This window comes from Lathyrus oleraceus, chromosome 4, assembly GCF_024323335.1.
Source record: "Lathyrus oleraceus cultivar Zhongwan6 chromosome 4, CAAS_Psat_ZW6_1.0, whole genome shotgun sequence".
Lineage (NCBI taxonomy): Eukaryota > Viridiplantae > Streptophyta > Magnoliopsida > Fabales > Fabaceae > Lathyrus > Lathyrus oleraceus.
In genome coordinates, this window is record NC_066582.1 from 289,109,156 (window position 1) to 289,128,659 (window position 19,504).

Consider the following 19,504-nt stretch of genomic DNA (forward strand, 5'->3'; position numbering starts at 1 on the left):
TGAACAAGGGCATCTACCTTTGCATGGACGTGGTCAAGGCTACTGATTTCGTACATTCCACTTTTTGTTTGGGACTTTTCTACTGGAGTTCTTTCACCTCCCCATTAGTAATGGTTTTGCGCCATGTTTTTAATGAGTTGATAGGCTTCGTTGTATGGCTTGTCCATAAATGCGCCGCCTGCGGCAGCGTCTACTGTCAGTCTTGTGTTATATAGAAGTCCATTGTAAAATGTGTGAATGATCACCCAGTCTTCGAGACCGTGATATGGACATATCCTCATCATGTCTTTGTATCTCTCCCATGCGTCGTACAAAGATTCTACATATTTTTGTCGAAATCCGTTGATTTGAGCTCTCAGCATAGCAATTTTGCTTGGCGGAAAATATCGGGATAAGAAAACGTTCTTCAGTTCTTACCATGTTGTAACTGAGTTGGATGGCAAGGATTGCAACCAAACCCAAGCTTTGTCTCTTAGTGAGAAAGGAAAGAGGCATAGTCTTATCGCATCTTGAGATACACCATTCGCCTTCACAGTGTCTGCGTACTGCACAAACTTGGTCAAATGCTCATTAGGGTCGTCCGTAGGATTTCCAGCAAATTGATGTTGTTTGACGGCTGATAATAATGAGGGGTTCAGCTCGAAATCGTTTTGATTGATTGCAGGGGCAACAATGTTGCTGTGAGGTTCTTGTTGGGACGGGGTAGCGTAGAACTTAAGAGGACAATTTTGTGGTCCTACTGCAGCCATGGTTGGTTTTTCAACTGGTTCAACAATAGGAAAGAAGATATCGGGAATATTGTACCTTTGTTGGTACTCTCGTATTCGGCATCTTAAATATAAGAAACACTCTAATTTAGCGATTGGCGGTGCTAAGTTATCGCCTTGTGAGCGAGTACTTGGCATACAATCGGGGGAAATAAGGGAAAGGAGATTAGTTTTTACATTAGTCTATACCGTGCAACGAAAGAATCACACTATTTGACTAAATCATTCCTCGGCAACGGCGCCAAAAACTTCATACGTCTCGTGACTGTATATAGAATATAGTCTATCGGGTACTTGACTGCAAGTGCACAGTCCAGTCGTTTTAGTTTTAAAAGATATCGAACCCATAGGGGCCGATGGTCAAACTAATGCTACCGACGTTACTATGTTTAGCTAAGGGAATGATTTTTAGAAGTTTGGTTGAAGAAAATTAAATCTAAGGGAAGTTGAGTTTTAAGAAAGTATTAATAGAAGGATATCGGTATGCAACGCATTAATCGTCAGGGATTCGATAAGTCACCAGTGTATAATTTAAGTGCCAAATATCTTTCAGTAGAAAATACTTATTTAAAAGGCTTTATCTCACACTCTCGTGATTTTTGATTCAGACTATACCTTTAAGTCAGAATGTATGCTCTTGCTGTCCCATTTGAAGTTAAAAATACTTTTTGAAAATAAATAAGTTCTAATTGCTTTTAAAGTGCTCTCGCTGTTTTTAAAATCAATGCCTAGTTTTTACTATCCAGTTCGACCCTCACGCTGTCACGATTGTTGGTTCTCACCTTGGTTAATTTCCCACTCTCATGGAAAATCGTATTAAATAGCTTCTCACTCTTGTAAAAAAGTTAAATAAATTTAAATTAAAAACCATAGCCAAAAAGGTTATTTAAGGAAAGAAGTTTTACACTGATTATTATTAAATCCCGTCTAATTAAATTGTTACATACCGATACCGGTATTTTAGCCAGACATGTTAAACAGCGCAAATACAGACGAACATAAACAGATAAACAATAAAATAGACATGATTACAATAATAATAAAGCAATAACAATTGAATAAAAACCTGGAAATTAGATTAATAGAATACGCCGAATCTTGAAGTACTTGAGCAGTCCTCCACAAGTCGATAGGATTTTGCCTCTTCGAAATAATAGCTTAAACTAAATTAAATAAATCGTAGTAGTTTCCCAGTGTAGGAAATACTACTTTGGCTAAATGAAAGGCGGAAAGGAAAAGGGGAAAATCAAAGCTCTGAATGGTAGAAGAAAATTAATGTTGCTGAAGACAAGTAAAAGACAAAGTAGAATTACTGTGAAAAAAATGCAGAGAGAAAAAGGTCTTCAAGGCTGGCTTCCAAAAGAAAAATTAAGCGTCCGCTCTGTTTTTCTGCTGCTTTCTCTTCTGTTTCTTCTTCTTTTCCTTCCTTTTCTATACTTTGTTCATTTAAGCATGGGGATTGAAATACTTGCAAAAATAACTCGAACACTTGTGGAATAATCTGAATAAAAATGAAAGTGTTACGATTTTTGAGTGTAAATCAGGGCAAATATACGATGTATTTTCGCGTTATAACCAAAGTGTCCTAGGTACTCCTAGGGAGCCCTTTTATGTGTGTACATGTGTTTTGGTATAAAATGATGTTTGCAATAAGTAGAGTGTGGGGATGAGAAAAGAATTCATTAATTATATTTTTGTGTTTGACAAGACCTTCGGACTTGTGCCTATGTACCAACATAAAATGAGGGATCAAAACCTCGTAGTTCGTGGTAACAATTTCAAAGTGAGTGAGTTGCTTTTTAACAAAATTTAAGTTTGAAAAAGGCACAAAAGGCCTAAAAGAGTTTGAATGTGTGTTAGTTCTTTTTGTCTTTTGAAATTTTAAGTCAAGAATGGTTAAGTTTATTTATAAGTTTGATCAAGAAAAAGATTTTGAAAAATGCAATGGCATAACACCAAAGTTTCTAATTTGCAACTAAGTCATGGTTTAGAAATCACAAGCAAAGAAGATTTTGAAAGGGGGGGGGAGGGAGATTTGAAATTTAAGAAGTGGGAGGAGATGAAGAGACTAATCCTAAGCAAACATTTAAAAGTTCAGAGTTGAAAAGATCTGACCTATGGGATGCAATCCAATAGACAAGAATGTCATATAGAAAACCAATTTTCCCTTGGACTTTAGAATCAAGCAATATCAATACACACAATAGCAAGGTGAAGAACAAGGCATCAAATAAAGATATCCACATCCAATCTTAGCAACTCCATGATCTTCTTCATAACCTCCCATGTATCAGATGACATACTCCTTGAATGGCTCAGAATAAGGCACTAAACATAGATTCAAAGTAACAATTGCATTAAGACCATGTAGCAGATGAACTCACAAGGGATCTCAATACTTGCTTCAGATGAAAGTTCAATTCACAATGACAGGCTTCAAAAAGTTGGCATTGGCCAAGTCCTTTTTGCATAGGGAATGTTGCCTAATTCTAAGTCCAATGTCTCTGATCCAATCCAACAGTCCACATAGTTCTTTTTTAGGGTTTTTGTTGTTATTATGTACATTAAGGTCAAAAGACCACAAACACAAACAAAATACACAAACAAGTATATACAATCGGAATATAATCACAAGATATGGCTCAAGTGAGCAAAGTGAAAATGGCATTAAAGTAAACAAGTTAAATGGTATGAATAATGGCAAATGATAAAGACTTGAATTTAAAATGCAAAAAGTAAATGACTTGAAATTAAAAGTTAGTCAAATGTTGGTTGATTAGAAGTTAGTATTGCTTTTTCTTTTTTATTGTTTAAGTCATTCTTTGGAGAACACTCAACCCTCTATTCACAAGCATGGATACTTGAACCAAGACATCTTCCAAAGGAAGGAAAAAAAGGCCAAGTTTCCACACAATATCATGATAGGGGGGAGACTTACAATCTCACTTACTAGAATGCTATTTTTTTGGGTCAAAATTTATCGCTATGTTAAGCAATCGTAATTGGACTTATGTAGAAGTCACAACTATCTGAGGTCGGGCAATAGAAATTTTAGTGTTAATGCAAGTTAGAGATATGATATTACGAACCATACTCCTAAAATATACCACACTTAAAAGAAAATGGCAAAAGGGTGGACCTAATCTCATCCATAATTATGTTGATTTTTTCAACCAACTAGCCTTAGGATATAGAGATATCATAGGTAAAATGAAATGGATGGGATAAATGGGGATTGGAGATGAAGAAAGAAGGGAAATGAGACAAAAACAATTTGGATAAGGGAAGGATTTTATAAAATTAAAATCATTCATTCATTTTGGGAGATGGAATGTACATTCCATCAATCCTCTAAATTCAATTATTTTAATCCAACAAAGTCAAATCAACCTTGACCAAAGCCCAAACAACATAGTCAAACTCAACAAGTCAATACAAATAGCTCTACACAATTTATTTCAACTAAACAAATTAAAAATCAATTAAAAATACATTAAATTAAATTATGGTTGGTCAAAATCCTAAAACCTCTTCAAAATATCAAATAAATAACCAAGAGATTTATCATAGGTCAAACAAGGTCAAAGGACCTTAGAGAAAAAAATTCATTATTTTTGGAAACTTAAAAGTATTTTTAAACAATTAAAAATATGCACAAAAAATAATTAAATCATGAAAAATATGAATATTGATCCAACAAATAATTTTAATTCAGAAAATGAAAGAGAAAAATATTTGAAATTTTTTGGTGAAATTCCCACATTTTTTGGATCAATATTAAAATTAATATGAATTAATGAAAATAAGTCAATTAAAATAAAAATTAGAAAATGCTAAAAAACGTGGACCACTTGATCTCCCTCATTAATTGAGGTGGCAGATCAAGTGGATCAGAGTGCGCTGTACATGTTAAGCCTTAGTCAATGTGCCACACGCGTGGTAATCAATTTGGACGCTCGGGATTAAAACAAAATAGAAGGGTCATGTGGTCTGAGACACGCCAACAGATTGCCGGAGCCAGAGCTCCGGTCTTCTTCTCCGGTGGACCTCACCGGACTGGTCCACCTTCAACCATCACCAAAATAAAAAAGGAGGGCATGAATTTAAAATAAAAATGCTCAGGAGTTCGAATCTAGCCTCAATTTCACCTAACTCCAAGTATATAGAGAGATACAGGGAGTTGAATTTTGAGGATCATGATTTGAATTGCTTCGATTTTACCTCTAAGGAACTCAATCTTGTTGCCTACATTGATAGGACTTCAGACAACCAAAAATCAACAAGAATAATGGAGAATTGAGTGAGAATTGAAGAGATGAAAAATTCAGAAATTCCCCTTCACTGCAGGTTCAGATGGACACGGTCTTGCTCTCAATTATGCTTGGCCTTGCTTTGGATTCTTGATGGAGTGGAAATGGATCAAGGAAGAAGGAGGACTCTTGGAGTTTGAATCTCAAAACAGTGGGAGATTTCAAAATCGATTTTCAATTAATATCACCAAGCTTATCCTTTGAATGTGGAGGTTTAGGGTTGTAGCTTCAAAGCTGGCACGCAGGGGTCCTTAATTCTGAGTGAGAGGGCTTCTATTTATAGCCAAGGTCATTGATAATTGCACACTTCTTTCAAAACTCCAAAAATAGCAATTGCCATTGCATGGATGCATGGGCATGTGATAGGCCCATATAATGATGCATTTAGGTCCAAAAATGAGTGTAAGCAATGCTGAAGTCATGTGGAAAGGCCATTCATTCGTGTGTGATAAATGGAACTTCAAATCTTCCAAATGGTCCTTCAACTTTAAGTCATGCGCAAGTCATTCATTCTTTGTCCGAATGGGATGAATTTGTACTTTTTAGAAAGGTTAGATCAAGAGGAACAACTTTCATGTTTAACACTTTTTCATTGGAAGCTTGGATCATGATGAATTTTGAGGTGGAAGTTTGGAAAATCAAACATATCAAAAAAAAATCTAAGTATCAAGCCATATGTTCACTTCTTCCACCATGAGCAACTTTTTCTATGGGCTTCAAATGAGAAAGGTTCCTTCATAAAAGTTATATCTCTCTCAAAGTACTTTAAATTGGTCACAAATTTGACCTTATTTGGATTTATCATGAAGGAGGTATGCATTTTAGAATTTGAGGAAAATCACTTGTTCAATGGTATTGGCCCAAAATGACCTATAATGTTTCCTCATATCACATGCATTTAAATGTTGAATTTTCACTTACTACAAACATCAAAGTTGAAGTAGACATCTTGAATTTGATTATGAAACTTTAATGACTTTCATATCATGAAAAGTGAGCAAGTTATGGTCTTGGAAAGTTGACCTCCAAATTAGGGTTTAGACAAAATGACCTATAATCGGTCACCATAAAAAATGCCTTTCCATGAAAAAATAACTCTTGACCTAAACATGAAAATTGTTTGAAATGTCACTTAGAGTAACTTTTCTCTTAGAATCATTTTCATATGGCAAACATTGAGGGAGATAGGGTCTAGGGAACCTCAGTTTTGATAAGTTGACTTTCTCTGGTCAACCACCATAAACCAACTTGCTATCTTGATATTCTCTTGAATTTTGGGACTCATGGAGGATCATATATGCATAATATGATGTAATGTGAGGTATCCCTTGAAATATTTGATCAATTGGTGAAGAAACTTGTTGAAGAAGTTACATAAGATACCTAGATGAATTACGGTTTCCAAGGCAAACCAACTCCAAACTCTTGATGATTTCTTGTCTCAAAATAATATGTGAAGATCATGGGGATCCATATATGATGCTTAGAGACATAGTAAATCATTTCTTGAATGAGCTCCTTGTAATGAGGGTCTCAAACCCTATATATGAACTTGATAGAGCGTAGGTGAGCATGTGCACTACCTACAAAAGCAACAAACTATACATTGACATATTTTTGGTATTTTGGTTAGTAAATAATAAAAAATGAAGTATGATACAATCAAATGTGCTTGGTGATCTCTCCCAATGCAAACCCTAATGAATGAGGGGTAAGGAGGATGCCAAGGTGTGATCCCAATGCTAATGCATATGATGAGAATAGCATGAGGGATCTTAGGGTCAAAATTGGGGTCTTACATCCATGTTTCAGGCGATCATTCACTTATGGGAGTAGGTTGGTGTCTTCTAGGTTCTTGTGTGATTGCTCTTTTAGCTCACGAATCTCCTTAAGTCTCTTGGTGCGGCTTGGTGCGGCTTTGCTCATCCTTCAGCTCTTTCTTGCTGCTTGGTGTGGCTTTGCTCATCCTTCAGCTCTTTCTTGCAAGCTTCTAGCAGGTCTCGGAGCTTCTTGGTCTATTCTCTGTAATTAATCTCCGCTTTACAAGCCTGGTATTGAGTCTCGGCTAACTGTTTTTTCTTGGTTGTCAAACTGGGATAAGTTCCCTTGAGTGTGTCACTCACCTTGATTCTTGTGAATACCTCGGTTTGCACCTCATCATTTTCTTAGCGCACCTTATCTCTTTTCTGATTCAAATTGAACTTTAAAGTTTATTTCTCCAAGGAGATCTTACTAAACCTAGATTTGAGATCAGCGTTCTCTTTCTCTAGGGCCTTGATAACTCTCTTCAATTCGTCGACTTCAGAAGTTTGATGGATTACTAGTTCATGAGGTTCGATGCTCATGGATGGTTCAGGCAGAAATGGAAACAAAATCTCACTAACCCTGTCTTTTACCCATTTGGTGTAAGATTACTTGGCAATGGAATTCTTCTTACCCATTTCTGCTATCCCTTGAGGACAAATCGCTCCCTAAGCCTTGACGATCTTCTTTACTAATTCTGGATCTTCAACCCCTTTATACAAGACAAAACCTTCTACACCTTTGAGGTCAGACTTATCTACCATGGGGTATCCCAACTATCATAGTGCCAACCTCGGATTGTAATTGATTCCCACTTTCGTACCAAGAAGAGGTACATTAGGAAATTCACCACAGTTGAGGATGAGCTTGACGTTGTCGTAGATACGAGAGTACCAAGAGATGTCTTCGGTGTTCAAGGACATGATCCACTTGGACCATTTCAAGTTTTCTTTGTTTTCAACAAAAGGGCCTTTGCTGGGTAGATGTGAAATAAACCATCTATACAACAAAGGAGTACAACAGAAGATGGTTCCTTTCTTCTTCTGGGTCCTCACATGGATGGAGTAGTAAGTATCAGCAAGAAGAGTGGAAATAGGGTTCTGAGTTAGAAAGATGTGAATAGTAGCTAGGTCCACGGATTCTTCCATGTTCGGAAACAGTACGATCCCATAGATTAGTAGAGCTAGACTTGCGTTGAAGGTCGTCCAACTCCCAGCTTCGGCGAAGGCAACAACTTTATCCACTAGAATCTTTGAGGTGAAGCCATGAATTCCACCTTTAGGTTTCAAGTTCAGCTCCACTTCCTTCTTCCCTATGTGGAGAGCTTCAACAAGGACTTGATATTTGGGGAGTTCCTTAGTTATAACATAAGGCATTTGGTTCTTGATCCTAATACCCAGAATGTGTGAATACTCTTCCAATATGGGTGCCAACTAGTAATCTTGGAATGTAAAGCATCTCAGCGGAGGATCGTAAAATTACACCAGAGTGTGCACGACAGTGGTATTGACTTCGGTGTTCAGGATTCGCAAAAGGTTTCCATAAGACGTCTTGAAGTCATCTTTGTTTCCAAGATCTAGACGTACCCTAGTCCTCTCAAGACAGTCAGTTGAGGTTCCACGAACTTGTAATTGTGAATGTTTTTCCTCTCGGGATTCATGCTTTGCCTCAAATGCTTAGTCAACAAACTAGACTCTTGGATTTCTGGAAAAGAAATGCATATGCAAAAAATTTGTCATGATGAATGATAATGTAATGATGGGATGATATAGGTCATGCAGATTGAAAACTATGATATGTTCTGAATAATCTGTATATGCCATTTGTTACAGGCTCAAAAGTTCGACGCAACATGAGTGTCAGGGTAGGTAGAGTCTATGGCTTCCTGGAATAAAACCCATATCCCCCTCATAGGTGTGGACTATGCTCCAAGGTGGTCCCTAGAAGGTCTCCCAGAGTCATCGACTCGAAATGGAAATACCTTGTCGTAGTGAATACACACAGGATAAAAGTACTTCCAAGTGAATCTAGTTTGGGTGTGGTTCTCGAGACAAACCAACGCGCGAAGCACAGGCGTACACGAGTATCCACGAGTCTAACCTATGTGTATACTAAGCTCGATTATAGAGCTTTCCTCTCATGTAGTCTATACCATCCCAACAACAGCACAACAGATATTATCCATAACAATATCTAGAACAATAAAGTAAATGCGATAAATAAAGCGAGTAGATCTATAAAGGTAAGCACCTAAAACTAGTGAGAGAACAACCTAAACTAGGCTCGACTCCTTTTAGCGACTAGGAAGTACTCCAAGTAGCGAAGTATCCCCAGTAGATTCGTCAGCGGAAGTTAACAGAAATATACCCGAATGTGTCACACGCTCGAACATACATCAGAGTCGCCATCGCACTTTATTTATCCCCAAAGGAAAGGTAAAACATCAATAAAACCCGGGGCAAAGAGATATACTGGGTAAGGAAGTCGGTTATGCAAGGGGAAGATATTAGTACCCCAAACGTACATGGTACTCCATGGGAACCGTTTTGATTATTCTCGCTCGAATAAGTGTTATCTAAAGATTACTCGCAAAAGAATGGGAAAGGGAAGGAAATAGATAAAGTGCTCGGTGAGGATTAGGGCCCTCGTGCCTATGTATCCTCACAGTGCAATGAGGAATTCAGAGCTTCGTAGTTCAAGGAACTAGAGGCGGGAGGTGAAAAGAAGTGTGATCAATGTATGGTTTGAACCAAAGAGTAGTGTTGTTTGAACTCCAAAAAAGGGTGAAAAGATGAACCCAAGAGTAAGGTGGCTATTACCAATACGTGGACCAGCAGGTCGCCACTATAAGGTAAAGTAAAAAAGGAAGGAATTAAGTGTTTGAGGTTGTAGACCAAACACCTATTGGTTCACAAGGTGATGCAAGAAGGAGCACAAAGAGGTAGTATATTTGGCTCAAAGATAATTGGTATATCACATGGGGTGAAGGAAGGTAGAATAATGAGTGTATCATGGAGATGAACGGAATGAAGTGACCAAAGTCACAAAAATGAAAATCTGGTGATAAGCGACTGAAGAAGTATTGTTTGAAATCAAAAGGTGAAAGTGTATTGGAACCCATAAGAGAAGTGAGATTTCTACCATAGAGGGAAACAACTTTAACCGATACATGAACCAGCAGGCCGCCAATATATGGTGTTTAGCCAAAAAAGAAGGAATTAAGTGTTTGAGGTTGTAGCCCAAACAACTCTAGGTAGAAAGGCGGACTACATTAGGTGTCCTAAAAGGGTATGTATGGAATCCCAAAGGAAGTGTATTTTGATGTCAAAGAGACATTATGTCACTGGGTGAATGATTTATGATCGAGGGTAGGTAATGGATTATGAGAGATATGAATGGTGCCCTAAGGCGAAGAAGGAATAATTAGAAGTATGCTCGCCAAGGATTCGCATCCTCGTGCCTACGTATTCTCATCGTGTAATTAGAAATTCATAGAAATCATAGTTCGGAACCACGATAATAGAAAGAGAGACATTTGTCTAAGCAATGGGGGCTCACAAGTCAAACACCACTTCAAGGCATGATTGTAGTACTGGAATAATATCACTTGCTAGGGAAACAAATAGTTCGAGATCAAAAGAGAATAGTATCTTGGATCCAAGAAGGGTATAAACTCTTAATCAAAGAGCAAGGTATACATTTACCAATATGTGGGCCAGCAGGCCACCACTATAGGGTAAAACAAAAAAGAAATACTGAATTAAGTGTTTGGACAAATCCCCCAAACAACTCTCAATTGAGGAGATGGACTATCGTTAAGACATCCCAAAAGGATAGACAAGAAGTCCAAGGAGAAGTATGATTGATCTCAAAAAGATGGTATAGATTGAATGAAGGGAGAATGATTGATAGGGTGGCGATAGATAAGGTAGATTGATAAATAAGATAGCCCGCGAAGAAACTGAATTCTCCTGCCTGCGTACCCTTATAGTGCAATAAGGAAATCAGAGCTTTCGTAGTTCAGCCCACTAGGGATGAAAGTAAGAACAATTGGAGGCAAAAGAATATGAATGATTGGATGATTGGATGGAAGAGTGGAATAGACTTGATATTTATTTGATAAGAATCACACTAAAGTCTATGAGTAAAGGTGGATACGATAAGGAACGAGCCAAACGTCTCGCGCCCAAAGATATCCAAAATGAGTGTAGGAAAGCTCCAGTCTCATTCCTTCTTTACTACTTAAGGCTCATGGCATGTAATACTCGTCTTAAATTTCTAGTGGAGTGAGAAGAATCTTTGTAGTTGTTTCTTGTGTTGATGAAGACCTTATCAATCGTTCGATTCAAATTGCACTAAAGTCTATGAATATAGGTGAATACGATGAGCGTTGGGTCATACGTCTCATACCCAAAGATACTCAGAATGGGGGTAGGAATACTCCAGTCCCATTCCTTCTCTAAAACTTAAGGCTCGTATCATATAACTTGATTCATGATTGATAAGGTTTTGATGTAGTCCTTGCTTGTTGCATTGCTTTGTGAAGAGAGAGAGAGAGAGACTTGTCAATTGCATGATTAGAATTGTGCTAAAGTCTATGAATAGAGTTGAATACGATGAGCATTGGGTCATACGTCCCATAACCAAAGATACTCAGAATGGGGGGTAGGAATACTCTAGTCCCACTCTTTCTCTATTACTTAAGACTCATGCCACACAATCCCAATTTTGATTTAACAAACTCTTGTAGTTTCCACCTTTGATTGCTTGTACAATTCGCTGCTTGGTATGACTGAGGATGCCTTGATTGAAGATCTTGACTTGAGGCTTCGAGCTCCACAACTTAGAAAAAAAGTCTTATTCAGTGACCAAGGGTCTTTTGGTCACTCAAATTAGATTGTGGGATTATACAAGTTCAAAGGATTTAATTGATCAAAATTGCTTTTGATCAATTTAATCATGGGTTTGTTTTGGTTTAGGGAACTAGGTTAATACTAATCTAGAAGTTAGTAATTTTTAGAAACTACCCTAAGGGATCATGCATTGGTTGATTAAAGTTGATTAAAACCTATGATAAAATCCTAAGGGAGCATGTGCATGTTAATCAAAGTCTTGAGCAAAATTCTAGGTGCAGGCCCTAAAGGAGCATATAATTGTTAGGAATTGATTAAATCCTAATGTCAAATTCTAGTCCTAATGGGTCATGTTATTAAATGGATAAAATGCCCAAAATTACCCCAAAAGGGCAAAATGGTCATTTACAAAAGATGTCCAAATATTAGCACAAATAAAATTCTAGTCAATGTCTAACCATGTTCTAAATTTGATTAAATCCTAAAGCTGGATTTTAATCCATTTGTATAGAAATTACACTATGTCCTAAATTTAATCAAAAATCTAATTATTTCTAATTAATTTTAATTATCAACCTAGGGTTCTAAAAATCAAGATTCTAAAACCTAATTACGAAATTAATATAATTAACCTAAGCTACCTAATTAAGCTAATTAACATGGCTAGATATCAATTAAAAAAGAAAAAGAACAAAAATAATGCATGGGCTAGGAGGGGTGTAAATCATGAAAAGGGTTTTAAAATTGAATTTATTGTGTGGGCTTCAGCCAAGCCCAATACTGAATTATTGTTGGCTAGAGGGGGTGCACCCACGAAACAGGGTGATGAATAACAGAATGAATCTGGGCTTTCGTTTAAGCCCAAAATCATATTGTCCAATGGCTACTTGGGGTGTGTGAGAATCGTGGGTGTATGAATCAAAATTCATTGGGCTTGGAAGAAGCCAAGCCCATTAGAATAAACCCAAGGATGTTGTTGACTTGTCCAAGTCAACCAGAGTTTGTAAAATGCTCAGCGCGCTAATCGTCTTTCTCATCGCCTGTTTGGACGGCCGACCACCAAGGGGCATTGTGCCAGCGGTCGCCTCCAACGACGGTGGTGTATTAACCTAAGGTGGAGGTCACCATCAGATGCGCAATACTACGCTGGTGACGAATTTGTGAGTGGATTGGTGAGATTCCCTATGGCTAAGCTAAATCGAAGGATTCTATTTGAAGAACCCTAAGTCAATCTAAGAAAATTAAATGGAAACTACAGAGAATCAACGTCTACAACCTTAGGGATTGGATTCCTCTCCCAAAATTCTACAATCTGGTAACCTAAAAATGCAAAAATGCGATGTTTAGAGAGTTATTCATCGGAGAAGGAGGCCGGAAATATGTCAGGTGAGTTTCTGATTCCTTTTCTTTGCTTTCTTTGACACAATTCATTCTCTTATCTTCCTTCTTTCTTCTTCTTCTTCTGGAAATTAAGAGTAACAAATAGTGAGGGATGTGGTTTAACTTAAGCAATTTGAAGCTTCAATGGCTCATGGGAGAAAAGAGCTTTGAGTGAGTGGTGAGTGGGAGATGTATGCAGTGTGAGAGTATGAGTTTGAAGGTGATGAAAAAAGTTTTGGAATGATGATGATGATGATCGTGTTTAAATAGGGATGAGGTTTGGAATAGAGATAGGTTTGGAAATTGGTTTGGAGTCTGTTAGATGAGGTTTGGAGTCAGTTGAGATTGGCTCACTGAGTTAGAACTTAACTCAGTTAGTTAGTTGTTTTAGACTCAGTTAGTTAGGATGAGTGAACCTGAATTTGTTTTCCTTTACCCGGTTAAGATAGGTTGGCTTAAATGGAATTGATCTTAACATGAATGATGACCTGCTGAGCAGGTTCACCTCTTAATACCAACTTGCTAAATGAACTGGTTTAGGCAGTGTTATGTTTGAATTGCAATTACATGGAACCAGGTTAGTCACCTGTTGAAACTGTTGCAGGTTTTCACTTTAATATGCTCAATATGACAATTTGTAGGTTTAGATTTAATGGTTGGCTTGTATAACTTGTCAAATTCCAAATTTGTTGAACTTCATCTATGCATAATGCTTGTGATTGCTTGTGATGTCCACTATTGTGGTGAGTTTGGTCGCACTTGGATTGGTTATGCTATGCATGTTTTGTTGTATGCTAGTTGAAATCAGTTAGCTGAGATGGAAAGCACTTAGCTGGAACCAAACCAAGAGAGCTACAGAACTAATGAATGAACTAGTTTTGCTTAGACTTGTTCATGATGCAATATGAGTGCTTTGCTGCAGGACTTTGTTGGATGTTATGTAATGCCTTATTTGAATGGCTTTTATGAAGTGTAAACAAATGTGATATCTTGATGCTTGGTGTTTGATGACTTGCAGGATATTATGGTTATGATTGTTGCACCATTGGACTCAAGCTGCAGGTAACTTGCAAGTGAATGAATTCTGCAAGCAAAGCAATGCCAATGTTGTAGGTGATTACTGATGATAATGACCTAGTATGCCAATGCACTTCATGCTGGTTTAGGTGTTTATCAATGCTATCCTTGTCCTGCTGTCGACTATGATGTTGTTTGCAGGTCTAGTATTTGCTTTGCATCTTGGTGTCATGGTGTAATCCTCCTTGTGACCAACCCTCCATTTTGGAATCAATGTATTGGCACACCTTGATGTTGGTAAGGATTCTGTTAGGTTAAAATTCTTCAATGTTGGAGTGATCTTGGTGGTGTATGCTTGCATCATGAACAACTCAGCATGTAGTAGTGAATAATAATGGGGAAACTACTGATAGCACACTATCAAGGTTAGAAATGAAGGTCAATTGTGTTGGACTATTAATGAACTTATATGCCATTGGTTTTATGTTAAAGTCACTTATGATAGTTGTGGATGTGCTTGCTACTAACTTATGATACATTGCAGACCTTGAAGTATGAAGGCATTTGGGTTCTAGTTTGATCCTATTTTGGTTGATGGCTTTTGCTAGCATGTGACACAACCTCACATAGGCTTCTCATGGCTTCACCTGGTTTGCTCAATGACAGTGCTTGTGACACGACCTTGCTGATGACTCCTCATGCCAAACCATGTTTTATCAGAATTAAAGGTATGTTTGGGTTACTAATGAGCTGGAATGGTATTGCTTGACATGTCAAGATGTTGCATCCTCAAGGTAAGGATTATTACTCTTTGTTATATGATACAGAACTTGTTTCTTCGTTGTTACTTAGGGTGCAACAGAATATTGAACTGTTATGCGCTTTTCTACAAGATTTCCACATGTTAGATTCAGTGTGTTTATGTTGATCCTATTAGTGATTTGCTGATAGGCCTTGTTATTGTGAGAAGCTAGAGAGGAACTCCCACTGTTATAGAGCAGTATGATGCACTTCTTCCTGATGAAGCTGCTGAATGGGCCAATCCAAATACCAACCTCAGCTGGAGATTTAAATGATGCATGTCTGACCTTTACATCTACTGCACTCAATTCATGTTCACTTATCTATTCTTGTTATGTTCTGGCGTGGACAGGTATTGACGGTAGGAAGTTCATGGAGCCAGAATGATGAACCAAATAGATTGTTGTAGTATGTTCATAGCTTGCTGCAAGAAGGTTTCAACCTGATTAGGATAGGTAGCAATTAACCTTCTCCAATAGCTCATGGTCTGATTTTGCTTGAGATTCAAACGATTAATGTGCATGTAGTGTTTAATTGTGATCATGATGCTTGATAGGGTGGATGCAAGACCTGTTTGGCCAAATGGAATTAAGGTTGGAAATGCAACAAACCTAGGTTATGACATGGTGGGCATGAAATTGAAAATGAACCAAATTACTTTGAAAAGAAGAAACAAGACCAATCACCTCAAACATGACTCTTGTATGGTGAATCAAAGAAAGAATGGGCTAGATTATGTCTTAGGTGGTCAAAAAAATGGTGAGTTGACTTTGGTCAAAGTTGACCAAAAAGTCAATTGTTGACCAAAGTCAACCCTTGGTCAAAGTTGTCAAAATTTGTGTTTTTCCATGTAATGATCAATGTAATAGATTATAATAGACTGTGAATGATTTGCAAGGATTGAAATTGGTTTTGACTTGATCTTGAATGAATATGATTGAATCTTGAATGGATATGATTGAAATGGACCATGAATAACTTGAATAAACCAATAACATGGATCAACTTGACTTGCATAGACAATGATAAACATGAAGCAAAGATCCATAAACCAAACACTAAGCATTGAAAAAGTCATGAAGTGGACTTGGATGGACTTAACCAAATGAAACCAAACAAATCAAGGGCTAGACACTTGAAATGTACAAATGAAATGTCATGGGATATAAGAAAAGGATGGAAGTTTATAGGACCAAAGACTTGGGTTAGGACCAATGTCCTTAAGCACAGATGAATGGAACCAAACCAAAATCAACATGAATGAACCCAATACAAGAGGTTATGAGGGGAAATGACCAAGCAATGGTGTCAAACACACATTGGGTGATGAATTGGGTGGAACTAGGGTTTTGAATGTCACCAAATGGAAAGTCAAGACACAAAGTCCATCAAGACCATTCCTTCCTTGATTAGGGTTTCCATGAGGTTTACCCCTCAAGCAAGTCCTTTGAACCAAACCATGCTTCCAGAACAAGTCTTCCAATGTGTGAGCCTTCATTAGGGTTTTGATAGCCAATACAAGGCCTATTGAAACTCCAAAGGATCCCATTATCATACCATCAAGAGTTAGGGTTTTGAAGACCCCCGAGGATTGCATAGGTAGCCCCTTGTTGAATCCATACCTCCACCATCAAGAAATTAGGGTTTCACCTCCCCTATGCTTTGATGAAAATCCAAATCACCCTTTACAAACCCTAGTTCCACAAGCCAAGAATCTTGAATCTATGATGATCCCGTAATGAAATAAATGATGCATATGCATGAGTTATTGATGTATGCAACTGATCCCCAAGTCAAGTGGTTGGATAAAAACTATGAAACAAAGGGGAGGGAAAATTTTGGGGTACAACAACGGCTACGTGTGAGCCTATCTTCAAATTGCTTCGAAAAGATCAAGTAATTGAGTGGAACTCTGATTGTCAAAGAGCTTTTGAGAAGATCCGTCAATACTTGCAAGAGCCTCCTATTCTGATCCCACCTGTCCCAGGAAAGCCATTAATCATGTATCTAACTGTGCTTGAAGAGTCAATGGGATGCGTGCTGGGGAAACATGACGAAACTGGTCGAAAAGAACATGTTATTTACTATCTGAGTAAAATTTTTACCGATTGTGAAAGTAGATATTCGCTTTTGGAGAAGACTTATTGCGTCGTTTGAGGAAGTACATGATTTTCCATATTACTTTGTTGATCTCAAAAATGGATCCAATAAAGTACATCGTTGGCAGATGCTTTTGTCTATGTACGACATCTAATATGTGACCCAGAAGGCAATCAAGGGAAGTGTGTTACCAGAATACCTCGCTCACCAACCCGTTGAAGACTATCAACCATTGAAGTTTGATTTCCCCAACGAGGATATAGTGGTGATAAAGGATTGTGAGATCCCAGGCCTAGACGAAGGACCAGAACCAGGATCTCAATGGAAGCTCGTGTGCGATGGTTCCTCCAATTACAGTGGTCATGGTGTGGGAGCTGTTTTGATGAATCCAAATGGTGGCTTTATCCCTTTCACATCAAGGTTGTGCTTTGATTGTACGAATAATGTCGCAGAGTATGAAGCTTGTATCCTTGGTATTCAAGCCGCAATTGATCTCCGAATCAAGATCCTTGAGGTGTATGAAGACTCAGCCTTAGTGATCTATCAATTCAAAGGTGAATGGGAGACCCGTGATGGAATGTTGAACCCATATCGTGCTCATGTTGTAAAGCTGGCGGAATACTTTGATGATATCACTTTCCATCACGTCCCAAGAGCAGAAAATCAAGTGGCTGACGCTCTAGAAACATTAGCATCAATGTACCTAGTCAGATTCCGTAATGAAGCTCCGGTTATTCGAATAGAGAGAAGAGACGAGCCTTCCTACTATCAACTAATTAAAGATGAAACATATGGCAAACCATGGTTTCATGACAAAAGATTATCTACTAAGTCAAGAGTATCCAGAAGATGCCACATTGTTGGATAAGAAAACTCTAAGGAGGTTATCATCCAAATTCTTTTTGAGAAATGATATGCTTTACAAGAGAAACCATGACATGGTTCTGCTTAGATGCATGGATATACACGAAACAGACCTGTTAATCAAGAAGATTCATGAAGGATCCTTTGGAACCCATGCTAATGGGCATGCCATGGCCAAGAAGATTTTAAGAGCTGGTTATTACTGAAGGAGAATAGCGATCCAAAACGCAGTGGAAATTAAAGTTTTCTCCTTTAGTGATCCTTACGAATGGGCATGATCAGTGATATAATCATTACCTATTGTGGCGATTGAAACCTTTGATGCAGATCTAAGGAGTGATCATGAACGTTGAATGGTGACAACGCCTCTACTCAGTCCACACGAACATATTCCTTCAATCTCAGTGCTTGCTGCTACGAATGAAGGCTTTGTGTGTGTGTGTGTGTGTGTGTGTGTGTGTGTGTGAGAGAGAGAGAGAGAGAGAGAGAGAGAGAGAGAAAACGAAATTTCAACTGCACAAATGTATGTTGCCCATATCTTATGATATGCCAAAATCACTTAAGCGCGTGGTACGTTACCATATTTCGTATTCTACTTAAGTACACCGTACCTTATGATGTTCTACAATTCACTTAAGTGTATTGTACCTTAAAGTGTTCCTTATTTACTTTGTCTCTCATCAATCCGTCCTTTTGTGTGTGACCCTATAGGTTTTCGCGACTTTAGCAATTATATTAAATCACATATTTAACATAATAAACCGTGAGCGGTATCTAGTAACACATCACTGCTACCCTAGACACGAAAATGTCATGTGAACTGACAAATCCTTTTGTGATAATACTTATGTGTATAATTATCCTTTTGCCCTTATATCTATATTGAACACAAGGCATAGATCGTGTCATCCTTGTCTAGTTCAATATTGGGCCCTTAGACATTTATCCTGTTATGCAGGATGGGCAAATTCCCTCTAGGTCACTCATGTCCCTCAGCATGCTTCGTGGAGTACCCATCAAATGTCTTTATAGTCATCCAGTTACCGACAATGTTTGATTACCAATAAAGCACTCGACTCTATATCTAGGGTCCATAGTGGCTTTAGGTCGAAGGGTGGTATACACCACTATCACCATGAGAATAACTTATGACACTTTGCATAACATTCTATATGGTATTCTCATAGCGGGTCAATCTAGTATAAATATTACTCCTACTATTCATACCTATGTTTAAGACTTGATAACTCCTTATCCATGATCCATGAGATGTGATCATCAGTCTATATACATAATAGTATTAATGCTTTAATGTTATCCCACTTCACAATAAAGCTCAACTACGGATACTTTAAGAATAGTGTCCTTGTGTTTAATGGGATCTCATGATTAAGTCACACTTGATATATTAAACAGAATATCTATTCTAGGGACTTTATTAAACAAACATAATAAAGAAAAATCCTTTTATTATTAATAAATAATTCGATATAAGTACCAAAAGTATTGACCTATAGGGCTTACACCAACTATCTCCCACTAGCACCTAGAGCCAATCAGGCATACTCCTAATGCCCATAGATCTAGTCTGGCCATCATGCTTCTACTG

At 37.8% G+C, this 19,504-nt stretch overlaps 1 non-coding gene across 1 annotated transcript; it reads left to right on the forward strand.

The window, feature by feature from the left end:
- Positions 1–255: 255 nt before the first annotated feature.
- LOC127077512 (small nucleolar RNA R71) lies at positions 256–362 on the forward strand. The gene has a single exon (XR_007787311.1). It is a non-coding gene; the product is annotated as a small nucleolar RNA R71 (small nucleolar RNA).
- The last annotated feature ends 19,142 nt before the right edge of the window (positions 363–19,504 follow it).